The sequence below is a fragment of the Dendrobates tinctorius genome, unplaced genomic scaffold (genome assembly GCF_039654945.1).
Source record: "Dendrobates tinctorius isolate UK_male_01 unplaced genomic scaffold, ASM3965494v1 ptg000055l, whole genome shotgun sequence".
Classification (NCBI taxonomy): Eukaryota; Metazoa; Chordata; class Amphibia; order Anura; family Dendrobatidae; genus Dendrobates; species Dendrobates tinctorius.
The window spans coordinates 296,682-316,919 of NW_027361723.1; positions in this window are offsets into that span (position 1 = coordinate 296,682).

Consider the following 20,238-nt stretch of genomic DNA (forward strand, 5'->3'; position numbering starts at 1 on the left):
TTGCTTTGCTCCAGGGGGGACATTACTGTGAAGTGTCAGATCGCTGATCTGACATTTAGAACAGCGCTGTGTCAGATCAGCGATCTGACAGCCGCTGCACAGGCTTCCTCACTGCCTGCTTTCAGCAGCCACTGAGGAAGCCGCCTCCCTGAAGGCCATATTTGTGCAAGTGCCTTCAGCAATCCTATGAGCAGTTCTCACTCAAATATTGCTTGGTCTTCCTGGCCTTATCTTTACCTCCACTGCTCATATTGACTTTCATTTCTTAATTACATTTCAAGCTGAGGAAAGGGCGACTTGAAAACGCTTTGTTATCTTCTTGTAGCCTCCTGCTTTGTGGGCCTCCACTATTTTCATTTTCAGAGTGTTAGGCAGCTGCTTAGAAAAACCCATGGCTGCTGTTTTTTTGGGACAACGTTAGAGGAGGTTGGGTTTTTATAAAGCTGTGAAATGTGCATCACCTGGCCTTTCCTAATGATGATAGTGAGCAAGCAGCACTCTTACAGGCTAATTAATGTCCGAAACCTTGGTCAAAGTTATCTGAGCACACAAAGCTCCAAGGGTGCCCAAACTTTTGCATTTAACCATTTTCCTTTTTGTCATTTTAAAATGTAAAAAAATGACAACTTTTTTGCCTAAAATACAAAGGAAATGTTATCTTTAACTTTTGACCAATTTAAAGACCATTTCATTTTATAATAAATAATCTTTATTTTTCTATAGCGGTAACATATACCGCAGCGCTTTACAGTTTGCACACATTATCATCGCTGTCCTCGATGGGAATCACAATCTAGGTTCCCTATCAGTATGTCTTATGAACATACTTCTTCCAATGAAATGAGTGCAATGCTATTTGGTTTCCCCCCGCCATCCTCAGTAATTGGATCAGCTCCACATCTTGCTCCCTATAACAACTGCTGGAGCAATTTACTCTCAGTTTGGAATCACTGTATTGCAATGACCAATGCAATATACCAGTCTAATAGTTTGATGTTACCTGAGAAATTATTCCCACCTTTTACAGCAATTTCCCTCCATTTTTGCATGCAAATTGAGGCTGTTTCGGCCATAATGTAATGTAGAGACCCCAGTATGTGAATAGAAGTGGATTCCTAGAACTTGTCACCTTGTAAGTCCATCGGGAAATATACAATTAGATGGGGAGAAAGTTACTAGCTGCAGAAAATACAGTATAAGGCTCATACTCACTTGTGAGAGACTCGCACCATTCTCGTGAGAGTCTCTCCCATGAAAACCTGGCACTGCCGCCAGCACTGGCACTGGAGCGTGCGGCGGCACAGAAATACATGTAGCCGCACGCTCCAGTCCGAGTGCCAGTGGCAGTGCCAGGTTTTCATGCGAGATACTCGCAGGAGAATCGTACGAGTCTCTCACAAGTATTAACTGGGAGCAACCAGGCTAGTCCGGGTAACAAAGGCCACGTATGACCAAACTAAGGGTCCTTATTTTCTATAGCACACTTAACCTTCCAGGCGTCGATCGGGTTTGCAGATGCGACCACTCAGGTATCGCTGATGTGGCTGCCTCGTAATCCTCGATATCCCGGGAGGATTTGGGCTCGACCGACCCTGAAGAATTGGTGCAGGTGGGGCACGACAGGCCGTGAAGGAACTGTGCCGGTGGGGCGCAACAGGCCCTGAGGAAACTGTGACAGTGGGGCGCAACAGGCCCTGAAGAAACTGTGACGGTGGGCGCAACAGGCCCTGAAGAAACTGTGACGGTGGGGCGCAACAGGCCCTGAAGAAACTGTGACGGTGGGTCGCAACAGGCCCTGAAGAAACTGTGCAGGTGGGGCGCAACAGGCCCTGAAGAAACTGTGACGGTGGGGTGCGACAGGCCCTGAAGAAACTGTGCCGGTGGGGCGCGACAGGCCCTGAAGAAACTGTGCCGGTGGGGCGCGACAGGCCCTGAAGAAGCTGTGACAGTGTGTAGGATAAACGGTTGTGAGAAATCCACATAAGACAACACTGGAGCATCCGAGAGCGGAGTCTTGAGGTCTCAGAAGGCCTCTTCCTGAGGGCATTGCCACTGGATTATTTGCCCATTGGCCCCAGTGGGACCCCCCTTTAGCAGGTCGTGCAGGGCTCGAGCTCGACGTGCAAAATTCTTTACGAAATGACGGTAATATCCGTCTATCCCCAGAAAAGCCTGCACATCTTTTACCGTCTCGGGGGTAGGCCATTCCTGGATAGCAGCAAATTTCTCCCGGGATGGCCTCACACTCTCTGCCGAAACGACACAACCCAGATACTGAATCTGGGAGCGAAATAGGTGGCATTTCTGAGGCTTCACCTTCAGCCCGTACTTTTGCAGCCGGCTGAGTACCTGCCCCAACCGCTTTAGGTGGTCCTTGAATGTAACGGCATAGATGATATCGTCTAGGTAGATCAACGTGGCCTCAAAATTGAGATCTCCCAGACACCGCTCCATCAACCGCTGAAAGGTCCCGGGGGCATTGGCCAGTCCAAACGGCATCCGATTAAACTCATACCATCTTTCTTTCGGACCAACACGATTGGGGCCGCCCAGGTTCTTTGACTTTCCCGTATCACCCATTTTCGCAGCATCTGGGCCAGCAAAGTTTTCACCTCTTGATAAAGTTGTGGAGGAATTTGTCGATATCGTTCCCGGAGAGGGGCCGCTCCTGCTGTGGGAATTTCATGAGTGATGGCAGTGGTACACCCAAAATCATCTTCATGACTAGCAAATACTTCATGGTACTGCACAAGCAATGTCTTTACCTGGGAGAGTTGGGTTGCAGTTAGCCCGGAAAGCTCGGCCTGCATCTGCTCCAGAATATTTTGGCCCTTCTCCTGAGCCGAGACTTCGGTGGCCTGTAGAATTCGAACCGTGACTTCCCACGGATCCTCGGGGTGGACTCGCAATTGTCCTGTAGGAGCTGGCAGCACTTCCTCTAAGGGCCTTACTAGTTTGGCCAGTTCAGTCCGTGCCTTTAGAACAATGTCTCGATCTTCAAGGTTAACGCAGCATACCAGGAATCGTCCTGCACCTACACCTGCACCTACACGCCCTCCAAAAATATCGAAGCTCGAATTGGCAGGGCCACCACAGTCTGCCCAGGAGGTAGCACAAGCAGGGGAGCCGCTGATGCGATGACTTTGCCCACAGCCTTGCCCTCCCGGCAGTCCTGATGCACCCGTGCACCTCGCACCAGCTGTTGGAATACCCGTCCTTGAGCTGTGCGGAAACCCCACTGCTTCAGAATCCTTTGTGTGGGATCATTGAGCAACAGGTTGCCAAACTCTCGTAAAATATTCATGCCTAGGGTGACGGGGTGTCGTTGATCAGCTTCCCCTTGAGTCAGCACCACCCCTCTTCGACCAAGGGGTTTACCACACAACGTCACCTGCACCCACACTACACCGTTAACCAGGACCGGCAGTTGGTTGGCAGCTATTAGTCTGATCACGGGCCCCCACTGAGGTCTTGCTGCCTCCGGAAAGATTTGCTGAAAGTACGTTGCGGGCATAATGGTTACTTGTGACCCCGTGTCCACCAAACACCGGACGGCCCGGCCCTCCACTTCTGCCCAAACCACCGGACATCTTGCTACCAAATCTTCGGGACTTCCACCACCCCTAGTTGTGGTTTTCGGCTCCGAGCGGAGTCCCCCCAGCCCGGAGCCCTTTAGTTTAATGGTCGCTGGGGTGGGTATCTCGCACGCTGCGGAAACTCTCAGGCGAAGTGGCCTGGTTCTCCACACTCAAAACACCGGGCCGGTATAGACTGACCACCCCGCGGGGAGTGTGATCCCCAGGGGCCGGGATTAAAGCTAGGTCGCCCAGCCCCAGTCTCGGTTCTTCTCTTTACTTCGGCCAACTCGCCCTTAATATTTTTAAATTCTCGCTTCATCTCCTCCACCCAATGAGGCTCCTCAACTGTATCCGAGGAGGCCTCCACACCTCTGACCTTCCCCACAGGGACCGCCATCCCCTGCTCTTGCTCTCGAACCCGTGCCTGACTTCCCACTTCTGAAAAGTCTATTTGGGGATTCATTCTGATTTGCTCCCATAATGCCTGCTTTATTAGTGGATCTCGCAGTCCAGTCACCAGTAGGTCACGTAGGGTAATGTCAACAGGTCCTACCCCTACCCCGTCTTTTCTTTCAATCGCCGTATGCAATTCTTGAAGGACATTCATGTACTGAGTAATCGTCTCCCCTTCTGCCTGCATCCGACTAAACAGACGGGTCCTTAACTCTCCCACATTAGTGGGGTCTCCGTGAGTCTGTTCCACCATCTGTAACACTTTTTCAAAAGAGTTGCGGTGCCCCGGAGGTTTCAACATCACTGACCTCCGCACCTCCCCGTCTAGGGCCATGAGTGCCACTTCGGCTTCCAGGTCAGGGGTCATTGGGTGCATCCGAAAGAGCCCCCGCATCTGCTCCGTCCAGCTCCATAACATAGTATTGGAGCCGGAAAATCTAGGCAGGTTGTTCAGCATGGCCCCCAATGACAGGCTGGAATGGGAGCCATCACTATTTGTAGAATTGATGGCCTCACCCTGATCGGGGGTGCCACTGTCCGTGCTCGGAGACTGCATACTGCCGACTACGCCAAGTGTAGGGTTCGAGCAGGTTCTCAGGATGCAGTGACGAGACACGAGACAGGGTTTGAATTGTATAATCAACTTTTATAGTTTGTAGCCGCTGGGCTATGCTGAACCAGAAAAAGGATAACAACAATGTGTCCTCGCAGGGACTCAAATCAATATAACAATAAAACAATGCTTTTATATTAACTGGGAGCAACCCGGTTAGTCCGGGTGACAAAGGCCACGTATGACCAAACTAAGGATCCTTATTTTCTATAGCGCACTTAACCTTCCAGGCGTCGCTCGGAAGAATTGGTGCAGGTGGGGCACGACAGACCCTGAAGAAATTGTGCAGGTGGGGCGTAACAGGCCCTGAAGAAACTGTGCCGGTGGGGCACGACAGGCCCTGAAGAAACTGTGCCGGTGGGGCGCGACAGGCCCTGAAGAAACTGTGCCGGTGGGGCACGACAGGCCCTGAAGAAACTGTGCCAGTGGGGCGCGACAGGCCCTGAAGAAACTGTGCCGGTGGGGCGCGACAGGCCCTGAAGAAATTGTGCCGGTGGGGCGCGACAGGCCCTGAAGAAACTGTGCCGGTGGGGCGCGACAGGCCCTGAAGAAACTGTGCCGGTGGGGCGCGACAGGCCCTGAAGAAACTGTGCCGGTGGGGCGCGACAGGCCCTGAAGAAGCTGTGACGGTGTGGCGCAACAGGCCCTGAAGAAACTGTGACGGTGGATCTCACAAGCGTCCTTTCAGAGGCTCTCGTCCCTCAGCAGAGTCATGACAAAGTCCAAAAACATAACTGTTACCAGACTCCGCTCAGTGCCCCTCAGTAACCGGGGTGGGGGCCTCTACTGCCGTCTATAGCGAGGGGGCGCCCCCTGAGGCCGGTGATTACAGGGCCGCAGCTGTGGCAGAGGGCAGGGGGGCAGTGTCCTGGCCGCTATACCGGATTCATGTCCCGTCGCAGCGGTCACTTGAGGTCCCAGACCTGTCACACCACGGAGGGAATCAGTGGGCGTGGCCTTATCTGAACGTATCTGGGGAGGGGCCGCCGATGAAAGTCTCTCCCGTGTCACTTGTCGGTGAGTGCGTAGTTTTACCTTCACAGTCCCCTGCCTGTCTCTCCTCAACACCCCATCAGTTGCCTCAGTCCTTTTTCTCTCACACGGCTTCCTGTCTCCTCTCAGGCTCCCTGCCAACTGCCACTTCAGCGCGCCCCTTGCTCCTTTTATGTTGGCACCGCCCCCTGTTTCCCTGACAACGTCAGTCAAATCTCTCCTTTTACTGTCCTCCCAGTATCGTTCCCTCAGGAACCCTGATGGCGGTCCCCCGGGTACCTGTCCATTCACTGTCTGGGAGTCCTCCTCCCCACATGTGTATACATACAGCGCATGAAATAAGTGTTGAATACATCACCATTTTCTAAGTAAACATATTTCTAAACATATATTTGTCGTTAACAACCCATTGAAACCACAAAGGCAAAGAAATCAAACCACAGATGTCCATAAATTATGTGTAATAATGTAAAAATGACACAGAAAAAATATTGAACACAGGAAGAAAGAGAGGCGCTAAAAGCCATGGAAAGCCACGACACCAGCTAAAATCTATCGGTAATTAAAAAGCAATCCTGCTAGTGAAAAATAATATCAGCTGGTTCAACTGATTGCCTCTTTCAGCCTAATGAAGTTCCCCACCGCGCCCGAGTCCACATAAGCCACCTCCGAGCCACATCTCTGACCAAAAACCAGCTGAACAGAAAGGGTAAGAGGATGGGGACACACCTAGGAAGGCCTCTCTTACCTGGCCTAGGTGGAGGAGTTTCCCGGCCTCTCTGGGCAGGAACGCAAGAAGTGGGATGCGCTGCTGGGTCGCCCTCCCAGGGCAGTGGGGTACTCGGTACCGGGCCGATAACTCAGGGTGAAGGTGTCACAGCAGCGGTGACCCGGTCCGTGGCCCTGGGCGCCCAAGTAAAAGGGAGATTGAATGATGGAATAAAGTTGAATGGTTCGTGACGCCACCTGTGGTGTTCGGCAAGGGAGATGTTAAGCCGACGCTGCATGCAGATCCTCTGGGACTGATGGTATGACGCAGCAAGGATGTTATAGCTCCCCACAGGTGAAGTTGTAGTCCCAGGGCAGTGTAGATAAACATTGCGGGAAGGGTGCAGTGGTAGGCACAGGGATGTAGAAGTGCCGGAATGGTAGCAGGAAGGAGGCAAGGACACAACAGGGTGCAGTTTCTTTACCTTTACTTTGGCAAATGCAGTCCAGGGTCCTGATTACAGATGGTACAAGGGCAGGCTAGCCTGGAAGCAATTCAGGGATCTCTCTCTCAGCAGATGGGTTGTGTAGTCTCCTTCCTAGCGCTCACTTGAGGTACATCCAGTACTGAGTTACATTGAACTTCCTCCTTATTATCGTCTCTCAGAACTCCTCGTATGGCAGACAGCTGTAGCCGCTATTTCTCTCTTGGCTCACACCGTGCAGTTGTGCCTCCGAGTCTTAGATGGGAGTCGAGTATTTACAACTTCCTACTCCTCTGGTGTCTGTTGCAGGACCATTAGTGTTCATACAACCATGGAGACCAGACTCCAGATCATGCGCTGTCTCTGGAGAGGAGCCTTTCCTCTCCGCTCGATCTCCCAGCTCCTTCTCCACGTCTGCACACTTCACCCTCCTCACACTAACTAACTATGCTCCTTCCTGGCCCTCAGAGCGCGCTCCTCCCCCAATCCTGGTTTAGAGCTCCCTCTGCTGGCCTTGAGTGGGAACGGTGTTGCATATATAGATAACCTGCTGGAGAGACCCTTCCTTGCTTCCAAGCCTGACATCACCCTCCCTGGAGGAAGGCAATGCCACTGTGGCGACCATACCCCTGGGGGTGCCACATTCCCTCCTAGTACAAGTCAGCATTCCTGGGCTGATGAAAAACATGTGAAACATATAAACAGTATGAACAATTATAAATGTTACAAGATTTGAAAAAGGGAAAAAATTTACAAAAACCAAAAGCTCCAAAAAAAGTCCTATGATGATAAGTCTATTCCTGGGCAAATGGTGAACTATTTACAAGGTTAGTAACCACACACAGTCCTGTGGCCAAAATGTCCATAAAACAAACGGGAAAAATTCAAAAAGGAAAGTTCTTACAGAATATCTGTAGGCACAAAACTTGAACAGTTATGTATGTACATGTTAACAATTACATTACTTTAACTTATTTTAGATACGGAATCTACTGGGTGGTATACCTTGTGTGGTATGGGTAGATCTGCGTAACACTGGTGTTGTTATGGACCGAACTGGTTGTCCGGGTCTAACTACTGATGTTGCGTGTAAACTGGGTAGCAAGCGTCTGCTAGCTCTTAGAGTCACTGTGGGCATGACAGATTCACCACAGGCAGGACGAGGGTTCTCTGGCTCCACTGCGGGTATGGCATCTGCTACCTGAGCTTCCTGATTTTCAGAGTTCTCTGGAATCACTTCTTCTTGTACTACCAGTTGGGGAAATGTCAACACTGGCAACACTATGGCATCATTTACTTTAGTCCAATTTGCAGGGAATTGTCCAAGTATAGTGCTGACCTTCTCTTCTTCCTCTAAGGGTTGGATGTTGTTCTGTTCTTCCATTCTTTCCTTCAACAGATCAGGGCACAATTTCAGATGATCTCTTGATATGGCTGCTGAGGTCTCTCCTCCATCTTTACTAATAAGGCATACTTTGATGTTGTCAAAGTTTGAGGGCAAAATGGTGTAGGGTTCAGCTTCCCATTGGTCATCCAATTTATGCAATCTTCTTTTCCTCTTGAGGACTTGTTCTCCTGGTGACAAGGGAACTGCAGGTGCATTTTTGATTGTAGTTCTTCTCCTGTTTTTGTCTTGCCTGTGCTAGACTCATCTCCACACACTCTTGAACTCCACGGTACTGTTGTTGTCTTTCTGTATCCCAGTCAGCATCTGGTGATGTTACGTCAGGTGTCAGGACTCGCATGTCCACATCAATAGGCAGCTTACCAGGTCTTGATCTCATTAGGTAGGCTGGGGTACAGGTGGTGGAATTCACAGGAATGTGATTGTAGAGGTCTACCAGATCTTGCAACTTTTCTGGCCACAGATTCCTCTCTTCCAAAGGCAATGTCTTCAGTAGGTCAATCACCACCTGGTTCATCTTCTCACACATGCCATTGGTCTGTGGATGGTATAGTGTTGTCCGGATCTTCTTACAACCGTACAAGTTACAGAATTCCTGGAACACTTCTGCTTCAAAAGCGGGACCTTGATCAGTAAGCACTTGCTCAGGATATATCCATGTGGCCTGCAAAAGTGCTGTTGGAATGCTCTGGCTGCTGTCCTGGCTGTTTGATCCTTGACAGGCACAACTACCAGGAATCTTGAGTAGTGGTCCACGATGGTAAGAGCATAGATGTAGCCTGAACGGCTTGGGACCAGCTTCACATGGTCCAGGGCTACCAACTCAAGTTGCTGTTTGGTTATTATTGGCTGTAGAGGAGCTCTCTGGCTGTTTCGATCCTTTCTGCGCAGGTTACATTGTCCACACTCCCGGCACCACTTTTCAATGGCTTTCCTCATACCCGCCCAGTAAAATCTCTCCCAGAGCAAGGCTTCCAACTTCTTCCATCCGAAGTGTCCAGCTCCATTGTGGTATGCTTCCAGGACCATTGATGCCTCTCTCTTTGGGACTACCACCTGCCAGACCAGCTCATGAATGCGGGCATTGATACTACTCCGACACAGCTTTTCTTCATAGATAAACAGCCGGCCTCATTCCTTCAACAACTGCTGGGTTTCTTCAGGAGCCTCCGACTCTGGGCGTGAATCAGCTTGTGACAGTAGCTCCTTCACCAGGTGGACTGCGGGGTCGCTATCCTGCGTTTCTGCCCAGTCATGATGGGGCAATGGATTCAGGCTGACCTCTTTCAAGCCAGACCGTCGGTTTCTAACTCCTTGAGCACGTTAGGCCGCAATTGGCCGGTGAAAGGGAGGTAGCTCTATTTCTTCAAGAGCCTCAGGGTCTTCTCCTGCATCTGGCAGACTAGGCATTCTGGACAGCGCATCAGCATTGGCATTCTTGTGCCCTGCTTGGTACTTGATGGTAAACTCATAGTTAGACAGCCGAGCCATTCATCGCTGCTCCAGTGCACCTAGTTTTGCAGTATCCAAGTGAGTCAACGGGTTGTTGTCCGTGAAGATGGTAAACTTGGCTGAAGCTAGGTAATGCTTGAATCTTTTAGTGACAGCCCAGACTATGGCCAGGAACTCCAGTTTGAAGGAACTGTAGTTGTCCGGCTTCCTTTCGGTGGGACGAAGCTTCCTGCTGGCATAGGAGATCACTCTTTCTTTGCCATTCTGTACCTGTGACAGTACTGCTCCTAGTCCCACGTTGCTGGCATCAGTATACAACACAAATGGTTTGTCATAATCTGGGTAGGCCAGAACTTCATCCCCTGTGAGAGCCATCTTCAGTCGAGTGAAGGACCTCTCCAACTCCTCAGTTCATTCAAAGGTGGACCTTTTCTGTTTGGCTTTCATGGACTACCCCACCAGAAGATTTTGCATAGGGATGGCTATTTCAGTAAAGCCTTTGATGAATCTTCGGCAGCCTACCAGTCTGAGGAATTGGCGTATTTCATGGAGGTTGATGGGCTTCGGCCAGTCCTGGATGACTGTGATTTTGTCAGGGTCTGGGGCCACACCTTCTGCACTCACTACATGACCGAGGTACTGTACCTTGGGCTTCAGGAGGTGGCATTCAGAAGGCTTCACCTTCAGGCCAAAGTTGGACAAGGCTTCAAACACCTCAGACAGGTGTTCCAGATGGTCTTCATAAGTCTTGGAGAAAACAATGACATCATCCAGGTACAACAGGATTGTCTCAATGTTCTTGTGTCCAAGGCAGCACTCCATCAGCCTTTGAAATGTTCCTGGGGTGGTGCAGAGCCTGAATGGCATATAGTTGAACTCACAGAGACCCATTGGGGTGGTAAATGCTGTTTTCTCCTTCTCTGCCTCTGCCACGGGCATCTGCCAATACCCACTAGTGAGATCTAAGGTGGAAAAGTAGATAGCAGTTTTAAGTGCGGCTAATGATTCCTCAATTCTAGGTAACGGGTAGGCATCTTTATGTGTAATGCTGTTAATTTTCCTGTAATCAACACACATTCTCATGGTACCATCCTTTTTCTTTACAAAAACTATGGGAACTGCCCAGGGGCTACAACTGTCTCTGATAACCCCAGCTTCCTTCATCTCTCTCAACATACCTTTAGCACATTGGTATTGTGTTGGGGGTATAGGCCGGTACTTTTCTTTAATGGGTGGATGATCTCCAGTGGGGATATGGTGTTGAACCCCTTTTGCCTTCCCAAAATCTAGGGGTTGTTTACTGAATACCCGCTCATATTCCTGGGTCACCCTGTAAACCCCATGTTTCTGGTATGAAGGTGTAGAGTCAGACCCCACCTGCAGTTGCTGGCACCACTCCTCCAGCTGCTTGACAGAGCCATTGTCCTCCACCTGGTCGGATGAGACCAAGGGCTCTGCTGCCTGCAATGCGTTGTTACTAACAGTAAGCAGCTTAGCAACTGTGGCATACCGAGGTATTATGGCCTCCTCCTCCCCACAATTCAAGAGGCATACAGGTACTCTCCCTTTTCGGACATCAACTACCCCTCTGGCTGTCAGGACAGTGGGCCAGCTGTCAGAGTACACTGGTTCTACCAATACCCGGTAATCTTTTCCTCTGAGGCCTATGGCTGCCCAACACCAAATCAACATTTCACATTTGGGGGGTATGGCAATGGGGAAAGCATCACTCACTCTGACGCTGCCAATTTCTCCGCCATAGAGTTCTACCTGCTGTCTTTGCATCAGGGCCTCGATCTCCTTCTGCAGGACGCGTTGTTCACTGGAACCAGCAGTCTCAGCCATCTGTTGCAACAAGACAATAACCTCGGAAAGACAGTTTTCAATTACATTTTCAGCAAGAGTCATCATTGGGTTACATTCACGTCGATCAATATCCACAACTATCAGACTTTGAGATCTTAATTCTACTCTACCCACTTTAACAGTAATTTCTTTACACCCTACTTGCGGTAAAGACTGACCATTACTGGCATCTACTGTCAGTTCTTCAGTGGGGCCATGGGTAAGTTCAGAGTCATCCCAATACCGCTTGTAAATGATATACGGCATGGTGGTCACCTGGGAGCCAGTGTCCAGCAAAGTGTTCATGGGAATGCCATCAATCACCACTGGGAGGACTGGTCGACCTCCAACATACTTGGCTCTCCAGTTCTTTGGGCCTGGGGATCTGTTATGAATGAGTCACCGGAGGAGAAAAAAACAAAAATACAAGCTAAGTCCAGAAAACCGGAGAAGTTGGTAGCTATCGGATTGCAGACCCTTGATTCTATTCACCACAACTAACAGTAGCTGTGGGGGGTTCCTACGGTGCCCTAGACCCCTCGTTCACAGCCGGATAACTAAATAAGCCTAAAGAAAGAAAGGGGAAATCTAAACTGCCCCAGAGCAGACCCCCCAAAGCAATAGACAGCCCCCAACATGTATTGTCGGTAAAAACAGATGAAAACACAAACACAGACAGAAAGACAGGCTGAGCAAACGATGGGGCCCAACTAACTAAATAGGAAAGGACAGAAAAGATGCTGGCTGCAATCCGCAAAAACCCTGCCAAAATTTTTGTCCAACACGTCTGATAGAAAAGGCCCTGAAGTCACTAGACTTCAAAATCACTAAATCAGCACTCAGGTATATTCTGAAGACAGAGCAAAGAGATCAACTGATTAGAGACAAAAATGGAGTTCAGCCCATCCCAACCAGGGCAGGCTGATCACAAACACTAAGTAAACAGACAAAATCTCATGGAAAAATAGCAGAGCAAAAAGTTAGCTTTTAGCAGACAGGAACTAAACTGGATGCAAGAGTTCAGAGCAGAAAGGATCACGAGCAACCCTGCAGGGCGTCGGCTGCCTTATATCCACTCAGAGATTCCGGGTGTCCAATCACACTCCGCCTGTTCCGATGACATGTTCTTCCCATCCCAATCAATTTCACTACCTCTCTTCACCAGCAGAGGGAGTTCATCAGACATCAACGGTGAAGGGGAAAATGAACTCACAACAGTACCTCCCCCTTGAGGAGGGGTCACCGAACCCTCATCCACGCCACCAGGGCGATCAGGATGGGCCCGATGAAAAGCACGAACCAATCTTTCGGCATGAATTTAGGATGCAGAGACCCAAGAATTATCCTCCTGGCCATAACCCTTCCATTTAACCAAATACTGGAGTCTCCATCTAGCCAGGCGAGAATCCAGTATCTTCTCAACCTCATGTTCCACATTACCTTCAACCAGTACAGGGTCAGGAGGTGCCACCACAGGAACTACTGGCTCAACAAACCTCTTTAACAGAGACTTATGAAACACGTTATGGATCTTGAATGCAACAGGAAGAGCCAATCGAAAAGAGACCGGATTAAGAATCTCCAAAATCTTGTAAGGTCCAATAAATCTAGGTTTAAACTTTGGAGAAGCCACCTTCATAGAGATATTCTTTGATGACAACCAAACCATATCACCCACCTTAAACCGGGGACCAATGGTCCTATGCCGGTTGGAAAACCGCTGGGCCTTTTCCTGGGAGAGAGTCAACTTATCCACCACTTGGTCCCAGATCTGGTGCATCCTCTCCACCACAGTGTCAACACCTGGGCAGGCAGAAGACTCCACCTGCCCTGAAGAGAATCGAGGATGAAACCCAAAGTTACAAAAAAAAGGTGACATCAAAGTGGCAGAACTAGCTCTATTATTTAAAGCAAATTCGGCCATGGGCAAAAATGAAACCCAATCATCCATCATCCTGATCAGCAGAAATAAAACATCTCAAATACGACTCCAAAGTCTGGTTTGTTCTCTCCGTCTGCCCATTGGTCTGAGGGTGAAACGCAGAGGAGAAGGACAACTGAATTTCCAGCTTGGAACAGAAAGTCCTCCAAAATCTAGAAACAAACTGAACTCCTCTGTCAGATACAATGTTCTCAGGAATCCCGTGCAAGCGAACCACCTGTTGCAAAAACAAGGGCACCAACTCTGAGGAAGATGGCAACTTAGGGAGTGGTACAAGATGGACCATCTTAGAGAATCTATCACAAATCACCCAAATAACAGTCATTCTCTGAGAGACAGGCATATCAGAGATAAAATCCATTGAAATATGGGTCCATGGCCTCCTGGGCACCGGCAAAGGCATTAACAACCCACTAGAGCGAGAACAAGGTTTAGTCCGGGAGCAAATCCCACAGGACTGCACAAAATTCCTCACATAACGAGACAAGGCGGGCCACCAAAAAGACAGACTCACCAAATCTCTAGTACCAAAAATACCTGGATGACCAGCCACTGCAGAGCAATGAACTTCAGACATCACTCTCTTCCTCCACTGGTCAGGAACATACAATTTTCCAATGGGACAACGCTCAGGTTTGTCCTGAAACTCTTCCAGAGCAAGTCTCAAATCGGGCGAGATGGCAGAAAGAACTACCCCCTCACCTAAGATGGTAGCAGGCTTGGTCACACCAGGAGAATCAGCAAAGAAACTCCTAGAGAGGGCGTCTGCCTTGACATTCTTAGTACCCGGAAGAAAAGAGACCACAAAATCAAAACGTGTGAAAAACAAGGCCCACCTAGCCTGTCTAGGATTCAAGCGTTTGGCCAACTCCAGGTAAATCAAATTCTTGTGGTCAGTAAGGACCATGACTTGATGTTTAGCTCCCTCCAACCAATTTCTCCACTCCTCAAATGCCCATTTCACAGCTAACAGTTCCCGATTCCCCACATCATAGTTACGTTCGGAAGGGGAGAACTTTCAGGAAAAGAAAGCACAGGGATTCATTTTAGATGTTACAGGTTCTTTTTGGGACAAAACAGCTCCTGCACCAATCTCAGAAGCGTCCACCTCTACCTGAAATGGAAGTGAGACATCAGGTTGCCGCAAAACCGGAGCAGAAGTGAACCTTCGCTTCAGCTCCTGAAAGGAAGAAACAGCCTCCGGAGACCAATTCAGCACATCAGCACCCTTCTTAGTCAAATCAGTCAATGGTTTGGCAATACCAGAAAAATTAGCTAAAAATTTACTATAAAAATTAGCAAAACCCAAAAACTTCTGGAGGGCCTTCAAAGAAGTGGGCTGAACCCAATCATAAATGGTCTGTACCTTGGCCGGGTCCATTTCAATAGCTGACGGAGACAAAATAAATCCCAAAAATGAAATCCTCTGTACGCCAAAAAGGCATTTCGATCCCTTGACGTACAAGGAATTTACCCTCAAAAAACGGAACACAGTCCGAACATGTTCCACATGAGAGTCCCAATCCTTGGAAAAGATCAAAATATCATCCAGATAGATGATCAAAAATGTATCCACAAAGTCTCGGAAAATATCATTCATGAAGCACTGGAAGACAGAAGGGGCATTAGTGAGCCCAAAAGGCATCACCAGGTACTCAAAATGTCCCTCCGGAGTATTTAACGCCGTCTTCCATTCATCCCCATGATTATACGCCCCCCTGAGGTCAAGCTTGGTAAACCAGCAAGCACCTTTAACTCTGGAGAATAGATCAGAAATCAGGGGTAACGGATACTGATATTTAACAGTAATTTTGTTGAGGGAGTGATAGTCTATACAAGGCCTTAATGAACCATCTTTCTTGGCCACGAAAAAAACCCAGCACCTAAGGGTGAAGAGAATGGTCTCATATGACCCTTCTCCAACGACTCCTTAATATAGGATCGCACAGCCTCGTGCTCGGGTACAAATAAATTGAAAAGTCGACCCTTGGGAAATTTACACCCAGGGCTCAGCTCAATTGCACAGTCATAACTCCTATGAGGAGGCAAAGATGCAGACTCATTCTCACTAAATACATAATAAAAATCAGCCAAATAGTCAGGAACATCATGCGACTGGGGAGAGGTGGAGAAAACAGGAGCGTCACTAAGGGCACACCGACAACCCCAACTCACCAGACACAGATTTCCAATCCAAAACTGGATTATGGATTTGCAACCAGGGAAACCCCAGAACAATGGTATCATGCAAATTATGCAACACCAAAAATCTGCAATTTTCTTGATGGTCTGGGGCGACCCGCATTACCACCTGGGTCCAAAACTGAGGTTTATTCTTCGCCAAAGGAGTAGCATCAATACCCCTCAAGGGATAGGCGTCCGCAGAGGTGTCATAGGAAATCCACAACATTTAGCAAAATCCAAGTCCATTAGGTTCAGGGCTGCTCCCGAATCCACAAAAGCCTTGGCGGAAAATGTGGACAGGGAGCAGATCAGAGTAATTGCCAGAAGAAACTTAGGTTGAACACCACCCACAGCAAATGTGTGTGCAAAATGTTTCTCTCGTTTAGGGCAGACAGAAATAATATGCGAGGCATCTCCACAGAAAAAACACAGCTTATTACGCCTTCTGAACTCCTGACGTTGCGCCCTAGACAAAACTCTATCACATTGCATAGGTTCAGACATTTGTTCAACAGGTGGCAATACCTCTTGTGCAGTTTTGCGTTCACGCAAACGCCGAACAACCTGAATGGCTAATGACATAGAATCGTCAAGACCAGAGGGAACAGGAAATCCCACCATAGTATCTTTTACGGTTTCTGACAAACCCTTCCGAAAGAGAGCTGCCAAGGCACCATCATTCCAGGTAGTAAGGACCGCCCACTTTCGGAATTTTTGACAGCACAACTCTGCAGAATCCTGACCCTGGCTCAATGCCAACAGGGCCTTTTCAGCCTGATCAATAGCATTAGGTTCATCATACAACAACCCCAAGGCTTGAAAAAATGCGTTCACATTAGTTAGAATAGGATCATCAGGTTTCAAAGAAAATGCCCAATCCTGGGGATCGCTGCGCAGCAAAGAGATGACAATTTTAACCTGCTGCGCGGAGCTCCCCGATGAGTTAGGCTTCAAGGCAAAAAATAATTTACAATTATTCTTAAAATTCAAAAATTTAGACCGATCCCCAAAAAACACATCAGGAGTAGGGATCTTTGGTTCAGCAGCATGTGAATGAGCAAGATAGGCGGAAATTCCCCGCACTTCAGCAGTGAGCTGCTCCACACGATCGACAATTGCTCCATCTCCATTGAGAAAAAATTCCCCCTACGGCCTCAGAGAAATAGAGGAAAAAATATACACAAAAAAAATTCTGACACTTTTTTTTTTTTTTTTTACAATTCTTTCCTGCTATTGAGTACCCTAGAATCTGCGGTATGGCTGGTGATTCCGTTATGAATGAGTCACCGGAGGAGGAAAAAACAAAAATACAAGCTAAGTCCAGAAAACCGGAGAGCTTGGTAGCTATCGGATTGCAGACCCCTGATCCTATTCACCACAACTAACAGTAGTCGTGGGGGGTTCCTACGGTGCCCTAGACCCCTCGTTCACAGCCGGAGAACTAAATAAGCCTAAAGAAAGAAAGGGGAAATCTAAACTGCCCCAGAGCAGACCCCCCAAAGCAATAGACAGCCCCCAACATGTATTGTCGGTAAAAAACAGATGAAAACACAAACACAGACAGAAAGACAGGCTGAGCAAACGATGGGGCCCAACTAACTAAATAGGAAAGGACAGAAAAGATGCTGGCTGCAATCCACAAAAACCCTGCCAAAACTAATGTCCAACACGTCTGATAGAAAAGGCCCTGAAGTCACTAGACTTCAAAATCACTATATCAGCACCCAGGTATATTCTGAAGACAGAGCAAAGAGATCAACTGATCAGAGACAAAAATGGAGTTCAGCCCGTCCCAACCAGGGCAGGCTGAGCACAAACACTAAGTAAATAGACAAAATCTCATGGAAAAATAGCAGAGCAAAAACTTAGCTTTTAGTAGACAGGAACTAAACTGGATGCAAGAGCTCAGAGCAGAAAGGATCACCAGCAACCCTGCAGGGCGTCGGCTGCCTTATATCCACTCAGAGATTCCGGGTGTCCAATCACACTCCGCCTGTTCAGATGACAGGTTCTTCCCATCCCAATCAATTTCACTACCTCTCTTCACCAGCAGAGGGAGTTCATCAGACATCAACGGTGAAGGGGAAAATGAACTCACAACAGGGATCCTATTCCTGGGGGTTGGCCCTCTGCCCCAGGGGTTGCTCGTTTAAATGACAGAACCTGGCGATGTGGCCTGTCGGTGGCAGTTACGACAGATGGGACGTCCGTCCTGGTCATAGCGATCGTTGTTCCTTCCTCAGAGTGGCGGAATCCTCTTCTTCCGGAGCCACGGGACATCCTCTGGACTGGAGGCGAGCTGGATCTTCTCCTTGGAGGACACCTGCAGGGACTACACTGTTTTAGTAAGTGCAGCCATTCCTTTGGTCAACTCCTGGACCTGAAGATGTAGATCTGCAGATGGGTCTTTATCCAGAGTCTGGGCATCAGCCTCCACAGGGATGGAAGGGAAAGATGTTGCTTGCTGGTGGTAGGTGATCGCTGGGCGCCAAGGGGGCGCTGGACGGCTGATAATTGGATCCTGCAGTACCTGAATAGCCCTGTACTTGAAATCAGCAAAGTCCAGGTGAGGGTTTTGTAGAGTTATGATGCGCAGCTGTGCTCTGTGGGTACTGAATAGGAGTCCTTCAATGAACTGCTCGTTTAATAGTTTGTCTTCCTCTTTCACACTGTCTGGATCAATTTGCTTGACAGCTCGCAGCGCCTCCTGCAGGTTAAGTGCATAGTCCCGTATACTGTCCTGCATTCTCTGCTTACACCCAAAGAATCTCATCTTGATTTCTGCTGCGGTGCTGGTGTCAAAGGTACTTCTCAGCTTGGCCAGAATCTTTGTAACAGTCTCTTTATCAGTGTCCTGCCAGGCTTTCACTTCTCTCTGTGCTGCACCTGTTAGCTGCCCAATAAGGATGTTCACCTTCTTGCTTTCAGATAGAGGGTATACTTCAAAGAAACTGCTCAGTCTCTCTTTGAATTCACTCAGGGTATGTGACTCCCCTGAATACTGCGGTAGCCAAGCTGCTCCCGGAATGTAGGGCATAGACAGCGGTATTATGGGATCGCTGCTGTGGGCGCTATTGGGACAACAGCTAGGTTGGCCCCAGCAGCTTGCGGCGCTGAGCGGTTATCGGCGGCATCCGCCGCTGCGTTGATGCGTGGCTCAGACATCCTCTTCCCCCCTAGTTAACGTTAGCCAGGGCCGGGGTTTGAGCAGGCTTACCGGCGGCCGCTTCGCAGGCTTGATGATCGGGCCGCAGGCCTCAGCTCCTCCCACTTCTCGCGCGCTTTTCCTCTTCCCGTGCGGGACTTCACTGCTTCGCGCTCTCCAGCAGGGTCCACCCATGAAGGCCCGCCTCTTTTGTTTCCCGCGCGCGCCAAGCAGCGGGGTAATGGCGGCAATTTCACAAACAGTCTATAGCACAACACAGTCTCTGGCACAGAGGACTCGGGGATGCTGGGCTCCGTAATCCTGTTCAAGACGCCAAGTTGGGTCGCCCTCCCAGGGCAGTGGGGTACTCGGTACCGGGCCGGTAACTCAGGGGGAAGGTGTCACAGCAGCGGTGACCCAGTCCATGGGTAAAAGGGAGATTGAATGATGGAATATAGTTGAATGGTTCGTGACGCCACCTGTGGTGTTCGGCAAGGGAGATGTTAAGCCGACGCTGCATGCAGATCTTCTGGGACTGATGGTATGATGCAACAAGGATGTTATAGCTCCCCACAGGTAAAGCTGTAGTCCCAGGGCAGTGTAGATAAACATTGCGGGAAGGGTGCAGTGGTAGGCACAGGGATGTAGCGGTGCCGGAATGGTAGCAGGAAGGAGGTAAGGACACAACAGGGTGCAGTTTCTTTACCTTTACTTTGGCAAATGCAGTCCAGGGTCCTGATTACAGATGGTACAAGGGCAGGCTAGCCTGGAAGCAATTCAGGGATCTCCCTCTCAGCAGATGGGTTGTGTAGTCTCCTTCCTAGCGCTCACTTGAGGTACATCCAGTACTGAGTTACACTGAAGTTCCTCCTTATTATCGTCTCTCAGAACTCCTCGTATGGCAGACAGCTGTAGCCGCTATTTCTCTCTTGGCTCACACCGTGCAATTGTGCCTCCGAGTCTTAGATGGGAGTCGAGTATTTACAACTTCCTACTCCTCTGGTGTCTGTTGCAGGACCATTAGTGTCCATACAACCATGGAGACCAGGCTCCAGATCATGCGCTGTCGCTGGAGATGAGCCTTTCCTCTCCGCTCGATCTCCCAGCTCCTTCTCCACGACTGCACACTTCACCTTCCTCACACTAACTATGCTCCTTCCTGGCCCTCAGAGCACGCTCCTCCCCCAATCCTGGTTTAGAGCTCCCTCTGCTGGCCTGGAGTGGGAACTGTGTTGCATGTATAGATAACCTGCTGGAGAGACCCTTCCTTGCTTCCAAGCCTGACATCACCCTCCCTGGAGGAAGGCAATGCCACTGTGGCGATCATACCCCTGGGGGGGCCACACTGCCACAATACAGGCATAGGCCCTCTGTCAACCTCTCCTTTCGGCGTTGTTCCGCCAACCTGATCCAACCCACCTGCATAGCTTCTGGC